This window comes from Lycium ferocissimum, chromosome 2 (genome assembly GCF_029784015.1).
Source record: "Lycium ferocissimum isolate CSIRO_LF1 chromosome 2, AGI_CSIRO_Lferr_CH_V1, whole genome shotgun sequence".
NCBI lineage: Eukaryota > Viridiplantae > Streptophyta > Magnoliopsida > Solanales > Solanaceae > Lycium > Lycium ferocissimum.
The window spans coordinates 21865299-21873196 of NC_081343.1; positions in this window are offsets into that span (position 1 = coordinate 21865299).

Consider the following 7898-nt stretch of genomic DNA (forward strand, 5'->3'; position numbering starts at 1 on the left):
GGATGGTGGCCAGGATGGCATTTGATATTATCCACCGAGACCCGCGATGGGGGGCGGGACACGTTATGTATATTTGGCACGGGATTCGATCGCATGATTCTACATTACCGAGTCCCTTAACAAAGGGCGGGACACGTTATTTGCATATATGACATATGAGTCGGCTATTTATATGATCCTATTCACCGAGTCCCTTATCGGAGGGCGGGACACGTTTTATGCATATGCGGTATATAATATCATCGAGCACTCCGTGCATTACGTATTCGTCCGACGTATGTCGATATACGAACATTACGTATATTTTGTAGAATGTCCGTTATATGATACAATACGAATATTTCGTATGTTCGGCATTCGTCCGATATATGATTTTATACGAATATTACATGTACATTACGTACCCGTCCGACGTGTGACATCACCCGTGCGTTCTGTATTTTCCGCACCTCTTCGGACATGCGATCGGTGATTGCAGAATAAGTGTTTTGGTATACTAGTTGATTCATTTATTTTCGGTACACCTTTTAGCATATGAAGCAGGTATGTATGAGTTGCGTCTGAGAGGTAAGCGTCTGCTATTCTGAGTAACGTATGTACACATGGTTACGTACATTTCGTTATAGTTTTGTTTCTACCGTATTGCATGCCTTACGTGCTCAGTACCTATTCCGTACTGACCCCCTTTCTTCGGGGGCTGCATTTCATGCCGCGCAGGTACTCCCAGATGAGCTGAAGTCACTATAGAAGATGTTCCAGCAGAGACGGCAAGCTCCATTCTCCCGGAGGGCTGCCAAGTCAGAGTTTGTTTGTTGTGATTTCTGGATCCATGTTAGAGACTTTGCAGACAGCGTCGTGGGTGTTGGTTGTCAGTCTGTCAGCGGCTCCATCAGCCGACATGTCGATTTGTGTTACGTAGTAACTCTTGTATAATTACAGATTTTGTCAGATTTATAAGCTTCATTATGTATTTCATGATTATTCACTTTAGAGATTTGCAAAAAAAAAAAATTATGTGCGTAAATAGAGTCTGAGGGTTCGCTCGACTCTGAGGAGAGTCGGGTGCCCATCACACCCTAGTAAGGTCGGGGTGTGACAAAGTGGTATCAGAGCGAGGTCTGTCCGTGGGGTTGTCTGCAAAGTCGTGTCCGGTAGAGTCTTGTTTATGATGTGAAGCGCGCCACATTTATAAACAGGAGGCTACGAGGCATCTAGGAATTGTTGACCTTCTTTCTGTCATAGATCGTGCGATAGAGCCGAGTCATAAGAAAATGAAATCCCATATGTAAGCCTTACATACGACGGAAGGAGGTAAATGACGACATGGAAAGACCATAAGAGTAAGCCTGGATATATTTGTTCTGTTACTTGAAACAGAAAGTTTTGGACGGCTGGGATGTGATGTATAGTCGTATGCGCTGTAAGATAGGTACTTGCTGCGTACGGATTCCAAATGATAAGAATTGGTAAAGGTAGTATGGAAGACTAAAAAGGGTAAAATAGTAAATGTATAAGAAAGGACGTGCTACGAGCATGTGTCGGAATGCGTGAAAGGTTGGCCGGCTCCGTTATGTAGTAAAGGCCATACGAGGAAGTGGACGCGATTGTATCAGCATTAAAGCACCGAATCCCACCAAAGTTTCGAGGTTAAGCGTGCTAAGGTAGAAGGATGGGTGACCCCCTGGGAAGTATGCAAGAAATTCCAAAGATTAGGCTGTAAAAGACAAATGAAAAACCAGAACGGCCTAAGTGAAATTAGAATATACAAAATGGTTGGAGACCATAAAAAGCCACGTAACGCGCAGCGGGCTAGACTTGAGGAAAGACAGAAAGTACGTCACGACTCTGGAATTGGGATAGGCTTGAATAGTGCTTGGAAGTATTTTGTGGGTTAGTTGATACTAATTATATGTGTATATGTATATGAACATGTACGATAGCTCATACATGAGGGTATCGACAGAAAATGAAGGGAAAACTTATGGTAAGAAATTTTGCTATGTTATGCACAGAGTTGAAAAGAAGAAACAGGCATGAATGGATAATGGTATAAGCATACCCCTAAAGGGGGAAGCGGGTAAGAGAAATGCAAGAGTGGGATAAGAACGGTTGATACGATAATGTGTTCGGTATGGGCGTCTGGGCTACCAACGAGGCCCCTTCCCTGAAGAAAGTTATTGAGACCAAAAAATTTACAATAAGTGTATAAGAGTCAGGATGGTATTTGAGACAGTGTGAGAAGTTTTGCAGGAACCTCGAATGACAGGACACTAGAAAATGGAGGTGTACGAAGAAAAAGAGTATGACAAGAGGATGGTATTGGATAGCCTAAGAGATAATATGAAGGACGACAATAGCTATAAAAGGAGCTCCCTCGGCGCTTATGAGACCCGTACGACTAGTTGAACATTCGAGGACGAATGTTCTAAAGAGAGGAAGAATGTTATATCTCGCATTTCGCAGGTCGGAATATTTTTAAGATTGGTTGCGAAGAGCTATGGACAAGGTTATCTCTTGACTTTGTTTTACGACAAATGGTTTATGATTTTGTTGGAAGGAAGCATTAAGGAAATATTTAAAAAAAAATTCATGAAATGAGAGTAAGGTGGGCCATGGCCACATGGAAGCTTGAGATATATATATATATGGGATTAGATGACATGTGATCATATTATTCATCTTTTATTATTTGAAGGAAAATTCTAGAAATTTGAAGAAAGTTTGGAGGGAAAAGAAAAAAAAAAAAAGGAAGGAAGAGCACATGGCCGGCCATGTGCTTGGCCATGTGCATGGTCATGTGCTATTTTAGTATATATATATATATATGAAGGGATGATCAAAGGAGGCAAGTTGTCATCATTTTAAGTCTAGAAATTTCAAGAAAAATAGAGAGGAAAGGAGAAGAGAGGGATTCGGCCAAGAGTGCGACCGAATATGGTGTCCCAAATTTTGACCATGAACAATTATTTTCTTCAAGCTTGTCTACTAAATGGAAGGCCCTCTATCATATGGAGTGGTTGGCGGAAGAAAAAACCATTTGTTTTGCAAGACATGCTACTAGCCGAATGGCAAAGGTGAAGGAACAAGGTATGATTCCATCTCATTTTTCATATGTTATGAGTGAGTTGTGTATGTTGTGAAGCATGAAAGTGAATGAAAGTCATGGAAGTGTGGTGTGTGAAGTGTAGCCGTGTGGTATTGTATTGTAGCCGTGTGTGTGTGGTTGTTGTAAGAATGAAGAACTAATTGTGTTCAACATGTTTGTGTGTTGTTGTAAGGTGTAGAAAATGAATAAACTTCATGAGAATATGGACGTTGAGGTGGAGCCATGAATGTTGATGTTGGCCGTGTATGTGTGTTATATGTCTAGGAGTGATGCATTAATTCTAATTAGTATGTTGGTGGTTGTACAGTGTCGAAATGAATGGAAATTATAAAACCTTCCATGTTGGTGTTGAGCCATGGAGTGTGTGTGTGTGTGTGGCCGTGTAGGGGCTGTTTTGGAGGGAGCAAGGTGAACTAATTTTACGTTGTATTTAGTAGTTGTTTGTTGCGGATTATGTAGTGAGAATGAGAGTTTAATGACTTGTGTTGAAGTTGTAAAGTCGTGTGGGCTGTTTTGAGAGTTAATGTGGCTTCTTGTCTTGATGGAAATATTGTTGCTAACGTGTGGAATTGATGACATAGTTTATGAATTTGAAAAGAAAGGAATGCATTGTTGTCGTATTCATTAATTTGGAAGGTTTCGGGTAAGATTGGATGTTGGTTTGGATGTCTGAATTACCTATCGATATTGTTATTGTGAATGTTGGTTTGGGTGTTGAGATTTGGGCCGAGCCATAATTCTCGGGACGATGTATTTACGGGGGAGAGTCTTTGCGAAATCTCGGCGAGAAAATAAGTGAACTTATTTGGAAGATTAAGACAAGTGTTGGCTAAGAGTAAATTCTTATAGCTTTATGGTTGATATTTGGTAAATGTGACCAAATTGCGACTTTTAGCAAACTTGGAGAGTAGGATTTGGAGAAGCTTAAGGAGCGGAAAAGGTATGTAAGGCTTACCCTTTCTTTCTATGGCATGTCCTAGAGGTAATAAGCTTGAATACGTGCTTCGGGGACTACTCCAATTCTAGAAGTCCGAGGTTGAATTTAGTTACTATTCATTCAATAGAATTGAACTTACTAACTTGCGCTTTATTGTAAAGAAATGTCCAAACGTCCATAACTTTTGAAAACGAAAGTGGAATGCTTTGAAATCTTCGAGGATAAGCTAATGAGATATAATGACCATGTTTTTATGTTCGTTACCCGACTTGACCCGAGGTGGGCCCACATTCCCCGAGACCAAATTACACTGTTCTATTTGCCTTATGTCCGTAAGATAACTAAGGAAACCTTTGACTTTCGTTCTGAACTTAATATAAGTATCTGGTAACTCGAATATGAGCATTTTAGTTGGTAATCGGGTATAAACACTTCGATGCGAACGATCGATATGAATATTCGACATAAGTACTGCGATGTAAATATTAAAAATAGAATTACGATATAAGTGTTCGGATATAAGTGTTGTGATATAAGTATTTGATACGAGTATTTTGATATGAACATTCTCTCGTAAGTTTTAATGTTCTTCATACACGATCCTGGATCGCTTGAAAAGTCCGAAGAGGTTTATGCGCTTCAGATGTCTATAACTTTCTGATACTAATTCGGAAGGACCCGAAACTTGCTTCTGGATCTTCATATGTCGGTAAGTGTATGTATTCATCGAGTCTGGATTTATGTGCATATGGTTTCTCACGACTCTTCTCGTGCATAGCTTAATGTATTTTTCACTGAGTCCCGGGCCAGGGCATGTTATGTTCTCGTGCGTACTTTATGGTATGATTCGATTCCTGGAGTCCGGGCAGGGACATGTTATCGTGCTCTTCTTCTGCATTATTCACCGAGTCCCTCGTACTTGCGGCCGGGACACGTTATCGCGCGTGTTATGATGATACGGGGATGGTGGCCGGGATGGCATTTGATATTATCCACGAGACCCGCGATGGGGGCGGGACACGTTATGTATATTTGGCACGAGTTACGATCGTGATTCTATATTACTAGGTCCCTTAACAAAGGGTCGGGACACGTTATTTGCATATATGACATATGAGTCGGCTATTTATATGATCCTATTCACGGTCCCTTATCGAGAGGGCGGGACACGTTTTATGCATATACGGTATATAATATCATCGAGCACTCCGTGCGTTACGTATTACGTAAGCGTATGTCGGTGTACGAACATTACGTATATTACGTAGAATGTATCGGGTTATATAGGTACAATACGAATATTTCGTATATTCGGCGTTCGGTAAATATATGATTTATACGAATATTACGTACATTACGTACACCCGTCAGATGTGTGACATCACCGTGCGTTGTATTTTCCGCGCCTCTTCGGACGTGCGATCGGTGATTGCGGAATAAGTGTTTTGGTATACTAGTTGATTCGTTTATTTTCGGTACACACTTTTAGCATATGAAGCGGTATGTATGAGTTGCGTCGAGAGAGGTAAGCGTGCGCTATTACGAGTAACGTATGTACACAATAGTTACATGTGTTTACATTATAGTTTTGTTTCTGCGTATTGCATGCCTTACGTGCTCGGTACATATTCCATGCGACCCCTTTCTTGGGGAGCACGTTTCGTACGCGGTACTCCCGGATGGTGCGAAGTCACTATAGAAGATGTTCCGGCGAGAGACGGCAAACTCCATTCTCCCGGAGGGGCCGTCGAGTTTGTTTGTTGTGATTTACGGATCCATGTTAGAGACTTTGCGGACGGCGTCGTGGGTGTTGGTTGTCGGTCTGTCGGCGGGCTCACGTCGGCCCGAACATGTCGATTTGTGTTACGTAGTAACTCTTGTATAATTACGATTTTGTCGGATTTATAAGCTTCATTATGTATTTCATGATTATTCACTTTAGAGATTAAAAAAAAAAAAAAAAAAACTTATGTGCGTAAATAGAGTCGAGGTTCGCTCGACTGCGAGGAGGAAGGTCGGGTGCCCATCACACCCTAGTAAGGTCGGGGTGTGACATTCATAATTAATTGGGCTCAAAAAAATAATAAGAGAAAAATGAGGCCCAAGGTGAGGGGGTGGCCGGCCATACATGGCCCAAGCCCATGAGTTTTAATTATCCATGTGATAATTAAATAGAAAGGGACCATTTAATTGTCATGAAACACATAGAAGTTTCAAGAAAATTAGAAGAGGAGAAAAAAACAAAGAACAAGAGCAAGAAAAACATGGCATTCGGCCATGTCCACCAAATTTTAGCTCCATAAAATCGTCATCCAAAAATTATTTTTTTGTGGTATTTCCACTAATTCAAGGGTCCTTTACAACTTGGTGTAACTATTTTGGAAGATAAGGAGCTTGGTTCATCAATTTTACAACTTTGTCAAGTGAAGAAGATTGGAGAGAAAGGTAAGAATTTATTCCTTTTTATTATGTTATGAAGGTTTGTTTGTGTTATAGTATATGGGAATGAGTAGAATTTATGGAAATATGGAAGTTTGCAAAGCGGATGTGCATGTGTGCATGTGGCCGTGTGTGCCCTATGTTGTGTAGTTGAGATGAGTTGAATTTTATGTTGTATTCTAGTTGTGGGTATTGTGGAAATTGTATTAGAAATGAAAGTTGAATGAAAATTGGATGAAGTTGGAAAAATGGCATGTTGGCCGTGGGTTATGTTGTGGTGGAATAATGATGAATTTATTTTGTTTAACATGTTAGTTGTGTTGTTGTGATCTTTACAATGTAAATGAAGGTTATATGGGTTAAGTTGGCATGAAAAGGGGTTGTAGGAAATTATGTCATATTAATGTGATTTTATGATATTAAGATAATGAAGTTGTTAAAGTGTAGATTATTGTGGTTGGTGATGAATTAGTAAGAGGAAAATGTGTTGGGATGGTTTTGTTGCACATATAGAAATTTTGGATGAAATATGGAATTGTTGAATATTGTATATAAGGCTTGAAATATTCTTGGTTTATGTTTGAATGATCTTAAATTAGTATGTAAACATGAAAGTATTGATATTGATTTATAAGTGCAAAGTTGGATTTGGAGTTGTTGCATTATTTGAAAAAGAAGACTATTTCCGCTAGAATGCGTTTCTAGTCGATTGTTGATGTTGTTGATCTCATTGTTGGTGTGGTTGTTATTATTTTGGTCGAGTTTGAATCTCGGGGATGTTGTATATATAGGGGAGATGCTGCCCAAATTTTTATAGACAAGTATTGGTTAAGATTGGAAATTTAAGCCTTATGAATAGTAATTGGTAAATGTGACCATTTGTAGGTTTTGAACGAAATGGGATTTGAGTTTGGACGAGCGTGAAGGCGCAACTAAGGTATGTAAAGCCTACCTTTTCTTCATTTGGCATGGCCTAGTCATACTAGGCTAAGATCGGAACCTCGGGGATAATCCTGTACTTGGAAATACGAGTTTGATTTTGAGTACTATTCATTCGGCGCATTTGAACTATAATCTTTACATTTGGTTGAAAGAATGCTTAAACCTCCGTATGCTTAAACCTCCACTAACCAAATGTATCCGAATCGCTCCGAAACTTTCATAGATGATTTTAGGGATCCTAATGTTTGCAATTCATGTCCGCCGCCTCGACTTGGTACGAAGTGGGCCCGCAAGTCCGAAATTCCCCTATTTGGTTTGTTTGTCTCATTCTCGTACGATATGAAAAGGAAACGTTTGCCTATGACTCTAAGGTCCGTTTGAAATGCCCTATAATGATATTTGAACGTTCTTCACTATGAATGATACTAAATTTCCCGAGAGTAACCTACGATGTATTTTTCGAAAAATTGATAA